This window comes from Petaurus breviceps, unplaced genomic scaffold, assembly GCF_028583685.1.
Source record: "Petaurus breviceps papuanus isolate PSGF00001 unplaced genomic scaffold, PetGlider_PUasm1.0 185, whole genome shotgun sequence".
NCBI lineage: Eukaryota > Metazoa > Chordata > Mammalia > Diprotodontia > Petauridae > Petaurus > Petaurus breviceps.
The window spans coordinates 17,320,593-17,335,787 of NW_027185797.1; the positions used below are offsets into that span (position 1 = coordinate 17,320,593).

Genomic DNA, 15,195 nt, shown 5'->3' on the forward strand with positions numbered 1-15,195 from the left:
AAATATAGCTTAATTTCCACTCTAGGGCCCACCCTCTCTTCTGCCCTCTGAAGACTTCCACTGGCATGTACTAGAAAGATTATAATTATAATTGTAATTATTTTGCTATTTCTTTTTCTATTAAGTTACAACATTGTCCAGACCATCTGGGTAATGTTGATGTTAATTGTGTTCCATCATTAGCTTTGACAAATGTCTGAAGAATTTTAAAATATTGATAGAAGCTCTGTGATGACCATTTCCAATTGCTTATGTTACAATGTCTTTATTTTTTCATTATGAAAATATTTAGGGGGTCAAGCTTCTTTTATTTTCCAGGCTGTATATCAAAATGATTGAAGTTGGCACAATCAGGAAGGCAGGTCAATTGCTCAATGGAACATTAAGGAAGGACTGTCTTGGCCAACAATTATAATGAGGGCACTGGTCTCTCTCCTACACTGTGACTACCTGTAGCCAGACCTTAAAAGCAAAGATAGCCTAGGCTTCTGATCTGTTGTTTCTAAATTGACCCTCATTCTGAAGAGATGCCCTGTTCTTAGTGGTGGAACAAGAGGGTCAAGGGAGACCTCTTTAGGGCAGAAGAAGCTAGTCATGAAGAGTCTAACTGCCTGGAGAGTTCTTTGTATTTCCTTGTTTTGTCTTTTCTCCTGGAGAGATGGAGAGCCACACAGTAGGCTCTTACCAGTCATGAAGACGCCATGTCCAAGGTCCAAGGTAGTTATTTCTTTGACAGTGTCTTTCTGAGACCTTTACTGTTGTCTCTGATCTCTGAGACTCAGAGGTCATTTAAAGCTTGGTCTCAAACTTCTATAGAATATGAATCATTTGAGTGCAGAAGAGGCTCTGCGAATCACCTGTCCCATTCACTTCAAAAATCTCACCAGAAATAATAGGAATATGGCACTGCTTTTCACAAGACAGACACCGGTGAGATAATGCCTGCTTTTTATTAAGCATGATTAACAAATTGTTCTTGCCAGGAACAAAAACATAGTCATTTTAATTGTTTAAGTACAAATACTGCAAGGAAAGAAACCTTATGCTTGCCTGAAGCAATCAGTTGTCTCTGGTCCCCCTGAAAGGACCCCTCTTTTTGAGCACTTTAGAACCCCTTATCCTGCTGCTGTCAGAGGCAGAAGAGGCAACATCATCATAAAAAATCTTCTTTCCCGAGTCTGCAGGCAGGTTGAACGTCCTCATCAAAGGAATTCAGAGCACCAGGTCTCGGTCATGGAACTCATTGTTTTTAATGATGCCTTATAATAATTCTTTCTCATTTTATTGTATGCACAGCAGGGCTGAGCTGATTGCCTGAAACATTGGCTCATTTTTTTCAAGCTGATTTAAGATTTGTCACTCTTTTTCCCCCTTCAGTCCATTGCTGAAGAATGAAATGACTGGCACTCTGCCAGTGGTTCTGACACAAGTGGACATATATGGGGGGTTGTTTCATCTCTACCAGGGATTACAGATAATGTGACACTGGGACCGTTGTGGTCCCATGGTTCAAAGCCACATGTCACCAGAAGAATATAAGGCTTAAAGAAGAGGGACCTTTGTTTCAGGGAGAAGTTTAGGGTCATTAGAAGCATTGGACAATGTCCCAAAGGCCATCCAAGCTGCCCTCCTCCTCCTATTCAATTCTGGGTCTAGATTGTCTATTTACAGTATCTTTCACACACACACACACACACACACACACACACACACATGCGCACGTGCACACACACACGCACAATGGTGGACAAGCTCTACATGTGGTCCAATCAACTGATAAACCATTATTAAATAGTATGTATTAGGCTTATTTAGAACCTACTATATTTTAGGTGCTGTGCTAAGCATTAGATCAATCAATCAATTAGCAAACACATATTAATAATTTAGGCATTACTAAGAGTCAGGAATAAAAAAAAAAAAGCATAACCTTGACTTTCAAGGAACTTACCTTCTAATGAGAGAAACAACAGGTATGTAATATATGTACAGAGTAGATGGATGGTAGCCTTAGAGAGGAAGATATTAGTTGCTGTGGGAATGGGAAAGGTCTCCTGAAATCTGTCAGTAGAGAACAGATAAACATTTACCAAGTACCTACTATGTGTCAGTCATTATATTAAGTGCTGCAGAAGGTGGTATTTGTCTTTTGTTCTTTTTTTCCACTTTAAATAGTATATTATTTTTTTAAATTACATGTAAAGACAATTTTTAACATTTAAAAACAATTGTTCCAAATTTTATCTTTCCCTCCCTCCTCCTTCCCTTCTCCCCTCCCTAAAATGGTAAGCATTTTGATATAGGTTATCGAGTTGAGCCTTGATGAAAGCCTAGGATTTCAAGAGGTAGAAGTGAAGTTCTAGACACATAGACATGGTCATCATGGGCATAGATATTATAATTAAACCCAGTAGGAGCTGATAAAATCACCCAGTAAAATAACTTACACTGAAAAAAGAAGATGGCCCAGGACAGAGCTTTGGGGGGCACTCATGGTTAATGAATCCATCGTGGATAAAAATCCAGCAGAATTGTTCAATTGCTTGTCATTAGCTAGACAATAGTTGTGTTAAAGTTGTCTGAATGACTCCCAGCTGTGATCCCTATAAATTCCCTCAAACTTTATAGAACACTAATAGAATGCCCTAGTAGTGAAACCCACCAAGACTGAGTCAAACTATTCCACATCAGTGGTGTTCAGGTGTTATGATTGCCCCAGGATTGAGGAGCTGAGAATTTAAGCTGTCAAGTCAAATCAGTATGCATTTATTAAGCACCTACTATATTCCAGGCACTGTGCTAGGCCCTAAGGTTATTTTTTTAAAGGCCAGAGGCAGAGCCAACAGGCAAACAACTATATATAAAAAGCTATGTTCAGAATAAATTGGGGATGATCAACAGAAGTAAGGCATTAGTATCAAGGGGTGAGATTTTAGCTAGAATCTGAAGGACGCCAGGGAAGCCAGACTCTAGAGAGGAGGATCCCTGACACTGGGGACAGCCTGTGGAAACACTCGGTGTCCTGAGTCAAGGACAGTAAGGAGGCCAGTGTCACTAGATCAAAGGGTAAATGACAAGAAGTAAGAAATCTGGACCTGTTGGAAGTAGCCAGGTTCCGAAGGGCTTTAAAAAACCAAATGGAAGGGGGTGGCTAGGTGGCACAGTGAGTAAAGCGCTGGCCCCGGAGTCAGGAGGACCTGGGTTCTGATCCAACCTCAGACACTTAACAACCACACAAAAAAACTAGCCATGTAACCTCGGGCAAGTTACTTAACCCCAATTGCCCTCCAAAAGGCAAAAACAAAACAAAACAAATGGAAGCTTCTATAGTTGATCTTGGAAGTACTGGGGAGTTAGAGTTTCCTGAATGGTGAGGAGAGAGTCATGGTCAAATGGACTTTGGGAAGATCCCTTCAACAGTGGAGTGGATGGTGGAGTGGAGCAGGGAGAGTCTGGAAGCAGGCAGAGCCACCACCACCTACTGCAGTAATCGAGACAAGAGGCGAGCCAGGTGTGGCTCTGCCACCTGGATGGAGAATTGACGAGGTGTGGCAAGGATGGGCAGTGGGGAATTGAGGGAGGAACAGAGGATGGCACCTAGATTGTGAGCCTGAGTGACTGAGAGGATGGCGGTGCCCATGACAGTAACAGGAAAGTTAGGAAGGGAGGCAAGATAATGAATTTAAAATGTCGGTGGGGCATCCAGCTTGAGATACCCAATAGGCAGTTGGACATTCTAGACGAGAGGTCCAGAGGAAAGCTAGGGCTGGAAAAACAGATCTGAGAATCTTTTCAGATTGCCTTTAAATTGTGCAATTATTAATTAACTGACAAACTGGTTTTCTTATTGTGCCTAGAACATCACTGATATTATACAAATGCTTCTTCTCTTCCTTCTCCCCCTTTTTTTTGTTCCTCCCACACAGACTCAGTGTCCAGTCTCTCTCCCAGTGCCTGGAATGAGTTCCCTTCTTGTCTCCTGCTTTTTAGAACACTGAGCATCCCTCAAAACTCAATTCAAGCATCAACTCCCATGTGAGGTCCCCCCAACCATGTCTCCCCCACCCCCATCACCTTGTATCCATTTTGTATATGTGTATGTATTATCTGCCCCAACAGAGTGTAAGCTCACTGAAGTCAGGGACTGTCTCATGTTTGTGTTCCCATGGTCTGGCATATAGACGGTGCTCAATTAGTGCTTGGTGATTGATTAATTAATTACTAAGTACCAAGCACTGTGTTGAATTTGAACCAGTGGGCAAGAATATTACCTTGAATTTTGTGAGTGCAGAGAAAGAGAGGAAAATCATTTTCTTCACTAGGGAAATATATACTGTTGATATCACACACATGTGTGTATATATGTATGTGTGTATATATATATTTGTGTGCACATGTCTACACACACACACACACACACACATTTTTCCCCACTAAGATCACCAGGATCTTGTCATTGTCTTTTTGTGGCCCCCTTCACCCCCCCCACTTGACTATATAGTCTCTCCCTTCCTTTTTCTCTCTTCAGACCCTACATTTTCTCTCCAAGTGGTTCCATCATGTACCTGCCCCTGCCTTCCCTTCCCTGCAGAATCTGATGGAAATCCCTTGGCGTTTTCTTTGCCCCTTTCCTCAAAGGCTTTTGTCTCATGTGGAGAACTCACCCTCACCAGCACTGCATGTCCAGGGATGCTATCTGGCCATCCCCCTTAGATCCTAGCTGCTCCATTGCCACAGTCTGATTTATCAAATCTGTTTAAATTAAAATCCCTGTGATGACTTCTTTTCACCTTATTACTGCCTCACCAGCTTATCAGGAAAAACCTTCCCTGATTCTTTTCCTAATAGTTCTAGACATCTGGTGAAAAAAGTCAAGCATGACTAGATTCCTGGTTGCTCAGAATGCTGTGCAACCCACAGTAGGTGCTTACTACATTTCTATATTGATTGATTGTTCTCACCACCAAAACTCACTCCATCTTCACCTTGTATTCCAGAATGTCCAAAGCTGCCTTTTTACTCATGTCTCTGCCGGTTTAGTGGCATCCTGGTCCCTCTCCCTCCCTTCTTCTCCTGCCCCCCGCATGCCTTCCCACTGAGATGATAATAGCAATAATGATATCGCTAACTTTCATAGCACCTACTATGTGCAGGCACTGTGCTAAGCGCTATACAATTTTTATCTCATTTGATCCTCAAAGCAACTCTGGGAGGTAGGTGCTGTTATTATCCTCATTTTACAGATGAGGAAGCTGAAAAAGACCCAGGTTAAGTGACTTGACCAGGGTCACACAGCTAATACAGTTATCCCCTTCCACACTAGGACTCTCCCCATTTCAGTTTTGATATATCATGAGAGGGCATAAGAAATTAAGTGGGAATGTGGGGGGAGGTTTGCAGGAGCTACAGATAGAATGTGAAGGCCAGCAGATGACACAGAAAAAGATTAGAAACTCAAAAATGCATCAAATATATGTATTGTTATATTATATTTACTATAATATGCTATATTATATAGCACCAATCCAAATTTTATAATAAGGTGCCATAAACAGCCCATTAAAAAAAGAAATAATGTGGCAGCTAGGTGGTGCAGTGAATAGAGCACCGGCCCTGGAGTCAGGAGGACCTGAGTTCAAATCCAGCCTCAGACACTTAACACTTACCAGTTGTGTGACCTTGGGCAAGTCACTTAACTAACCCCAATTGCCCTGCCCTGCCCCCTCCAAAAAGAAAAGAAAGAAAGAATAAACAAACAAATAAATAAAAGAAATAATTCAGACTTCTTCTCTGGTAGGAAGGGAGGGCCAAAAATTTTTACGTGGGTTTTCTGGATTGCAGAGGCGCCATACCCCTAACCCCCATGGTGTGGAAGGGATAACTGGAAGTGTCAGAGGCTACATTTGAACTCAGGTCTTCCTGATTCCAGAACAGTACACTATCCAATATGGCAGCTTCTTCTTACACTGCATACATCTTATTTGTTCATATTTATTTATGTGTTGTCTCCACCATTACAATGTAAGCTCCTTGAGGGCAAGGGCCGTATCTCTGCCTTTCTTTGTGTCCTTAGCTCTTAGCATACTACTTGACACATGGTAAGCACTTTAAAACGTTTGCTGATTGACTCACCTATGACACACTGACCTGTTTTTCCTCTGAGTGGTCCAGGTTCTAGCCAAATGCCACATCTATTCTATCTCTGTTTATTTTTGTTTTAGATAAAGATCTAGGGCCTTGTGGTGCACACAAAACCATATTCCTTACATTTAAAATGATTGCAATTCAGACCATTTTCCCAAGACTGCACATGATAATAGGTCAGGAGCCAGAAAATCCAGTTTTCTTTACTGATTTCAGTTCCAAATTCAAGGAATATTTGTAAAGTGACTGTGTGACACCATGGAAAGAACACTGAGTTTTGTTCCTGGTTCAGCCACTTATTACCTAGGTGACCTTGGGCATGACCTTCGAGTTCTCTGGATTTCAGTGTCTTCATCTGTAAAATGGGCGGGTTGGAGCTGGTCATCTCCAAAGTCCTTCTCAATGCAAAATCTGCTCTGACCCTTAGCACCACCTGCATGCAAAAGTAAGGTGCTGAGGTGTGTCCAAACTCTGTTATGCTTCCCAGTGTGACCATGCACACCTGTGTGACCATGGGTGCTTGCTTCTCTTTTCTGGGTCTTAGAGAACTCTGTGAAATTAAGAGACAGATCAGATGGTCTCCAAAGCCCCTTCTAGCTGTAAAACTTTTCTCCTTTGATCCACTGAGGCAAAATCCATGGCCTATCTAGGGGACCTGAGACAAGACACTTAACCTGAGAGTATCTCAGACTCAGTTTCCTCATCTATCAAATGGGGGAGTCAGACTAGATGGTATCTGACATTCATGTCATCTCAGAATCTGTGACCTCATGGGATTTTTTTTAAAGCAATCGGGGTTAAGTAACTTGCTCAAGGTCACACGGCCAGGTGTTTCTGGGTGGGTGCTAAGTGTCTGAGCCCAGGATTCAATCTCCAGGTCGTCCTTGACACTGGAGCCGGTGCTCTTACTCACTGTGCTACCTGGCCGCCCCTGACCTCATGGGATTTACAGTCTGATGGTATCAGACAGCATAGCATGGCGGAGAGTGGGTTGGGGTAAGGAACACCTGGGTTCAAATCCAGCTTCAGACTCTCACTACCTGTAGGATCCTGGGCAAGTCACTTCACCCCTCCCAGCCTGTTTCCTCATCTGTAAAATGAGGGTGTTGGATGGCTGGGACTCTGAAATCTCTTCCAAATTTAACTTTACAATTCATACAAAATAAATATAACCACAGTATAGCAAGTTAATAGTTTTAGAGAAGGAGAGTAAAAGCCTTTACCAACCAGGAGGAAGAGGGGAAGGTCCCTGGAGGAAATACCCTTTGAGTTGGGGTTTAAAAAATATGTGGGATTCATTTGGTAATGAGGAAGAGGGAGGGCATTCCAAGACTAAGGTACTGTGTGTAATAAAAACATGGAGGTAGGAAAACACAGGGCATGTTCAAGGGGCAGACAGACACATAGCCATATACCTTATGGCTCTTTCTCACTTGGTCGGGAAATTGTAAGCCAGGGGTGATGGCATTCCTTTGTAGAAGGTATAAATGTGTTTAATGAGAGATTTTCTGGACAGACTGGGGAGAGTCATTGAGCCATATGTTATTAAATTCTTCATTTCCTCTCTTATTACTAAAATAACCTTTTAAAGCCACATAATAGCCATTATTAGTCCACATAATCTCGTAAATGAAGTACTGAACTACGAATTAAGATGGAAATCAGAGTTACAGTTTTGCCTCTGTCCCTGATTTGCAAGATGGCCAGGGAAAGACACTTCATGCTGCCTCAGTTTCTCCATCTTAAAAATGGGATTGTATTTCATCATTTGGTGCCAATATTTCTTTTTAAAATTTTTTTTTCCCACGAAGAGCTGCCTTCTCTCCCTCCCCCTTCACCTGCTCCCATTGACAAAGCAAGAAAAACAAAACCTGTTACAATCATATATAATCAAGAAAACATGTTCCCACATTGGCCATGTCCAAAAAAACGTCTGTTTCAGTCTGTACTCTGGGTCTGTCGCATCCCTGTAAGGAGGTGGGTAGTCTGTTAGCACAGGAGTCCTCTGAAATCATGCTTGGTTTCAATGTTTCTAGTGACTTTGCCAACATAGGGGCATAGAGGAGCTTAGTCCAATGCAACATTCATCCATATAAAATGCAACAGTTACAACGATTCAGGTGTAACTGAAAAAGTCTGAGTTGGTATGAATGAGTTCTTTCCAGGCTCACTCCATTTGCAGGGGAAGGTGGACTGGACCTGAGACTTCATTGATATAGGGCACTCCTGGTGGGAAAAGTCTCTCTTCCAGTGAAAGTCAACGCCTTTTCTGAAATCTATAAGCTTAGAGATTTGCCTGAGGGCACCAAGCATGCCCGGGTGCACAGCCAATTATGTGTCAAACACCAGACTTGGATTCACTTCTTCCAGACCCAGAAACTGGCTCTCTATCCCCACGGCCATGCTCTCATTCATTGTTCTTATTTCCAATTCCTAAATAGAATTTCCATAGATATCACTTCCCCCAGCTGCTAGGGACCTTCCTTTCAAAACTAACTTGTTTACATTTTGCTATTCCTCATGTATAGATGTCTATATGTATACATTGTCTCCTCTGCTAAAATGTAGGTTGCTTCAGGGAAATAGGCTGTTTTGATATGGTCTTTGTAAACCCAGCCTTTAGCACCACACCCAAAACTTAGTACGCACTTAATAAAAGTACTTATGGCTTGATTGGTTTTTATGTTGGTGAGAATCAGGAGGAATGGGGGCGGGGGGGGGGGGGGAACAAAGAATAGAATGAAAACCAGAACCTGGCAGCCAGGGATCTTTCCCAGTGCACTGAAATTTAGAGGGTAAGGTCCAAAATTTAACAATTGACCTTTCCACATAGCCAGCAAGATTAAGTAGTTCAAATAGGAAACCATATACTGTTAATAGAATATGTGTGTAAGGTACTGGAATAAGAAATACCCCTAAAATTAATTTTTCTGAATTAATCAATTTTCTGGATTAATTACTTATTAATTTGTTTTCTGGATTGATTTCTCGTTAATTTATTCTCTGGACGAATTCCTTATTAATTTATTTTTTGATTAATGTCCTATTAACTTATTTTCTGCATTACTGTTTGATCAATTTATTTTCTGGATTAATAACCTATTCATTTGTTTGCTTGTTAAATTTGTTTTCTAGATTATGTGTTTCTGGAATAATTTCTCACTTTTCCCATTATGAATTATGCAGTTGATTTGAAAGTGAAACCCCTACATTTGGCTCCAGTACCTTGACTAGGTGGAAACACTTTTTGATTGAACCCTCCCTCCCCTTACATAAGGCTCTGGCAAAGAGGGATGCTGTGAACTGCCTGGAGTGGGAGTCATTAGAACTCTGTAAGAAGTGCAGCCAGAGTGAGTCAAAAAAGAGAGTGGTCACTTGGGGTCAGGAGACATGGTAGCTCTGTTGCTAAGTACCTGACTGACCTGGGCAAGGCTCTTCCCGTCTTTGGGCCTAGCTTCTCATCTGTAAAATGATGGGGCTGGAGTGGCTGGCCTCTGGGGTCCTTGCCATCTCTAAAGCCATAATCTTCCTTTATCAAAGAGAGGAAAAGCTATCAAAGGAAACCCTTGAGAGAAAGGACAGAATGGTCAAAACCCAAGAAGGAGAGGGGGGCCAGGGGGTGAGCTGGCTTCAAGGCCAACCCACCCACCCGCCATGATGATTCATCCACCTCGAAGTTCATTCGTAAAGAACACTGGGGCCCCTCAGGTGGCAAGTTCTATGGAAGCAAGCATGACTTTATTAGCAGGTGTCCTTTATGAAGGGCTGGAAATCAAAGGCCAGGCGTGACAGGTACCTTTCTAATCACTGGTCTTTTTCCCAGCAACTGACACACAGGAATTTGGGCCTGTCAGAGTCTAAATAGTAATCTTGATGTCAGCACTTGCCTGGGATTCAGAGAAAACACCGCTAGGCTCTCTCTGTTTTCACTTCTTAAACACACCCATCACTCACGACTAACCATTTACTCTGCTGTCAAAACTGCATGGAGAGGAGTTTAGATGAGATTAATAATAAAACACATGTAAAGAAACAGAGGGTATTTTAGAAGCCTACCCTGCTTTTATTTCCAAGAAGCTGCCTTAGTTTTTGTTTGCCTTGTGCCTCGTTCCAGTGGCCCGCGATGGATACACCTGAACCTGTGAAAACCCTTTCTATTTAGACATCACAGGGCATGGGACCAGTTTCAAGAAAGGCCGTCAGTAAAGCCAGTATGGCACAGGAGCTCTGGGTCTCAGCACAGCTCCTCTGTTCTAATATGCTTACGGAGCATGATTCATGGGCCTTCATTCTGGACTGTCCAGTGGATAATGGCTGTACAAAACCCAGAGAAACAGATGTAGGCCCCGAACCTGGGCGATAAATTTTTGGTTTATGATTATGGGTTTCAAATGTGCTATGTCACTCTGACAAATAATACTGTAACTCAGAAGCTGAATCGGTTTCTCTCACTGGCTCTAACTTTGGTTTTGGCATTTGTTGTCCAGAAGATTTTTGTCATAAAGTTTGTCAAGCTGTTCATGAAACACGGAAAAGGAGAAATGAGTCAGTCAGGGTCGTGGAATGTTATTGCAAGTAACTCCCAAAGGGACAGCTTGAGTACACCCCTTTCTCATTTGAACATCAGAATTTAGTGGGTATTTAAAATGTGGGCTAACAATTTTTATTTCATCTTAGACAAATGAACCAGGCAGCTATTTGCTCTTCACTCATGGATATTTAGCCTGAAATGATCCCTAGTTAATGGTTAGATAATTATGATTTATTTTGTGTCTCTCCCTTAATTTGGTTTAAGCAGAGGAATTTGGGAAAGAGGAAAGGTTTTGGGGGGTAAATATAAAAACTAAGATCTGTTCGCACAAAAGAGCTAAATAGCATATGACTAAATCATGGGACTATTCTAATAAATTAATTCTTGGGTTAATCAATAATAGTAACAGTTGTTATAAGCATAATTAATTCATCATGGAAAATGATGAATTGACTAGCTAATATCGATGCATTAAGAAAAAGCTATCTTATTCTACTCACAAGTATTTAAGTGCAAATTACTGGCATTTCATTTCCAAAGTGGCCATGGAGCCCTCACTATTTTGGAGAAACTCCAAGAATTCAGTTCAATTCAATAAGCATTTATTTTAGCACCTACCTATAAGGGGGTTGGTGCAGAGAAAGGGGGCTGTGCCAGATGCCACCTTTGTATAAAAAACAAACAAAACAGTTCTTACCCTCAGAGAACTTATGTTCTCCTGGGAGGAGAACACTTTCACTGAGAAGGAAATTCAAATATGCACGTGTATATATGTTTATATGTATAGTTGTGCATATGTACATATATGTACATATACCTATACACCCATATACACAAAATGGAGTTTGGGGGTGGGAGGTAACAGATAGATCAAGAAAGATCTCTTAGAAGATGCAGTATTTGCAATGAGCCTTTCAGAACTAGGAACATTCTGGTCATTGAAGAAACCCTGTACAAAGGCATGGATGAAGGATATATAGAATGTCATGTATGAAGAACAAGAATGAGGCCAGTGTGTCTAGAATACAGAAGGCTTGAGGGAAAGTAATGTAAAACCAATCTAGAAGAGAGATTTTTTTACTTTTTTTGTATCATGAATCCCTTCTTAAAATCATGTTTTTATTTTTTGCTTTTTTTTCTTTTTGGAGGGGGAAGGTAGGGCAATTGGAGTTAAGTGACTTGCCCAAGGTCACAGGCTAGTTTTTTGTGTTAAGTGTCTGAGGCCAGATTTGAATTCAGGTCTTCCTGACTCCAGGACTGGTGCTCTATTCACTGTGCCACCTAGCCGCCCCAAAATCATGTTTTTAAATGAATGAAATAAAATACCAATGATTATAAGGGAAACTATCTACCAACTGGCCAATCAATGAACATTTACTAAGTACCTACTATGTGCCACATACTGAATTAAGTGCCTAGAGATACAAAAAGAGGAAAAAGACAGTCCCTGTCCTTCAGGACCTTAAATGTAATAGAATCTAGTTATATTGAAATACAGTCAATAGACAGGAATTATGCGTAATCTAATAGACTGCATATAATAATTGTAAGTTTTGAAATAGTGATAAGCTTAAGGATATTTCAAGGTATCTGTAATGACTGTGTTGTAAGATATAAATATCTGTGACTCCTATTGGTGAAAAAGTTACAGGCACTACTAATCCTACTGCGATTTGTTGGCTACATTCATAACTGAAGGGAAAACTAAATTTTACTTAGAAGTTAGTGAAAATAAAGATGTAATATTCCTCCCCCCTCCCCATCCACTAGCTCTTCTCAAGCAAGGAGGAATGACATCATTAAATGCAGGCTTTAGAATGATCAATTAGGCTGTGCTATGAAGGGGAAATCAGAAACCAGAGCCAGGAATATCATCTTTGAATCTAGTGCGGCAGTTTGGATGGGAGATAGAGAAGGGATATTGTGAGGTGTTGTGAAGATGGGCTTGACCAAACTTAGCTGCTGCTTGGCCAGAGAAGTTGCAGAGAGGAAGGGAGTCTTGAGCTGTGTATCAGAAAGTCTCTTACACAATAAAAACCTACCTTTATTTTTAAGCAGGATCCTTATTAGCAGCTGGGGGTGTAATTGCTATGTCTTTGACCTCTTCATAAACCACCATTTATGCCTTCAGGGGATGAAGACACAGTACACTTCTTTAGGAAGTAAGGCCTCATGAACTAGTGACAGACTTAATTCAGAATCCTGGAGGACCTGGGTTTGTATGCCAGCTCAGCCACTTAATAGCCTTGTGGCTTTGGGCACCATCAGGACTCAGTTTCCTCATCTATAGAATTAAAGGATTGTATCAGACAACCTCCCAAGTCCCCTCCAGATCTCAATCTATCACCAGTCTAAAGAATTAGAGATTTTTATGACTAGAAGAGGGTTCTAGGGCTCTCTGATGTGTTCTTACAGTGTTAGAGGGAGAACCAATGGGAGCGTGCCATTTTGAAATCCTGTCTTTCTCCTGGGTAAGGAAGCTTCCTCAACGTCCCCTTTGTGATGTCTTCTAATGTGGAAACCTTACAGTGATGGAATAGTTCAACTTCAGTCCTTACGAGTGCATTTTAGACACAGCTGCTTATTATCACTTATAACATAGAGGCTACGTTAAGTCCATTATTTAAAATCAAGTGGACCTATTTTCCATAGAACTTGGAAGGAATTGTTAAAACAGAATTCAGGGTTATAGATTGCGTGTCCTAACTTAGAAATGGATGACATCATAGGGTATCTTTAAAATTATCTTAATGAGAGTATGTTAAATGTTGGCCATTGTCCTCTCCATGCTTGGGCAGCTGGAAAAGGGGCATCTTCTCTCATCCTAGAAGTTTCTTCTAATGAGGCTGTCACAAAATGGTGGCTAGATGAAGACCACAAGGATGAAGGGTCTGCATCATGTCCCTTTGCCTTTCTAATATCAAGGGGTGTTCTGGGAAGTGTTGCCACAGGTCTTTAATTGGACAACTTGGATGCCTCAACCCCACAAAGTGATCTTTGGAACTTTTCTAAGAGGAGCAGTATTGCTGCTTGGGGTACAGTAGTATCCCCCCTTCGCCCCAAACTTATGTTTTTTTTCTTTGCTTTTTGGAGGGCAATTGGGGTAACGTGATTTGTCCAAGGTCACATGGCTAGTTTTTGTGTTAAGTGTCTGAGATCGGATTCGAACTCAGGTCCTCCTGACTCCTGGCCGGTGCTCTACTCCCCCAGACTTACTTTTTAAGGCTCTAGATGCCAGAACGCTTTGAAGTGATTCTTCAGCTCCCAAAGGGTGGGCAGAATGGGAGAGAAGGCTGTCTTTGACATTTATTTACTGGATATTTCGTTCCTTGGCATGCTGAATCCATTAGGCAAGTTGAGGAAATGGTTCACTAGGTGAATTTGGTCTTTCCATAGCCTTCTTTGTTGGGAGTGGGTGGAGTTATTTATAAATCCATCCGTCCTGAACCTGCCTTAGTCCATCAGGCACCCCACCTCCCACATACAGTTGTTGCTGCTAGTTATGTCTCTCCCCCCACCCAGCTTTTTTTTAAAGGAGTGAGAAGAGATCATGGTAGGATTTCACAGCAGTGTCACGAAACCAAAGTTCAGACTTAGCTACAGTCCCCACAAATGTCTAATTTGTATCTTTAATTTTAGAGGTTTGCTTGTGCGAACAAACATCACTTCAGGCATGACCCCGGTCGTGGGGTGAATTTTGCCTTAGAGTAAAAGCGGGAACCTCTGAATCAAGAATCAGCCGATGCCAAAATTTCAACCCTTCGCTTCACTGCCTTGGGCCTCAGTTTCCTTCCCTGTAAACTGAAGAGATTGGAATTATGCTTTATGCAAGAAAAAGAGTTCCGGATTGGAGCTCAGAAGCCTTCCTAGGCAACCTCGCACATTTCTTTCTGTCGCGCATCCACAGTGTAGTGGAAAGAATACTGCATTTGGAGTCAGTAGATGTGGGTTCAAATTCTCTCTCTGTCACTTAAACCCTAGGTCGGTGACTGTGCATTTTAAATCTCTGGGTCTCCCTTTTCTCAGGTGTAACATGCGGAGAGAGCTCCTGAATCCCACTGTCCGGTCCGGTCCGGTCCGGTGCAGGGGTCTTCCCCTTCTGGGCTTAGCCCCCTGCCCGGCACATAGAAGGTGCCAAATAAATGCTTATTCGTGAATTGACATTTCCTCTCCCTCTCCTCTCCAGCTCTGTGACCGGCTGGTGAGACGCTGGGTCAGAATTCAGCAGTATCCCCAGCCTGCTGCGGCCCCCGAGGCATCTCGAAACGAATGAATAATCGCAGTGTGCGTTTTCATCCCTGAGGGACTACTGTCAGATGCCTAGAAAGACAGAAAGAAGCCAGAGATTGGGCTTGGAGATCCCGTTTTACAATTGCATGGGCACTGTGGCTGCCTCTCTTCTTAGGGAATGGGGAAATTCATAAGTTGCAAGGAATTTAGCTGACAGAGGGGCGCACACAGGGGGGAAGGGGAGGGAGGAGAAAGAGAGGAGAAAAACACATATGAAAGAGAAAAAAAAA

General features: G+C 42.0%; 1 protein-coding gene across 5 annotated transcripts in view; it reads left to right on the forward strand.

Annotated features, from left to right (window-relative positions):
* Positions 1 to 15,195, forward strand: part of RARB (retinoic acid receptor beta) — an 802,273-nt gene that overhangs the window by 606,264 nt on the left and 180,814 nt on the right. The window lies entirely within an intron of this gene.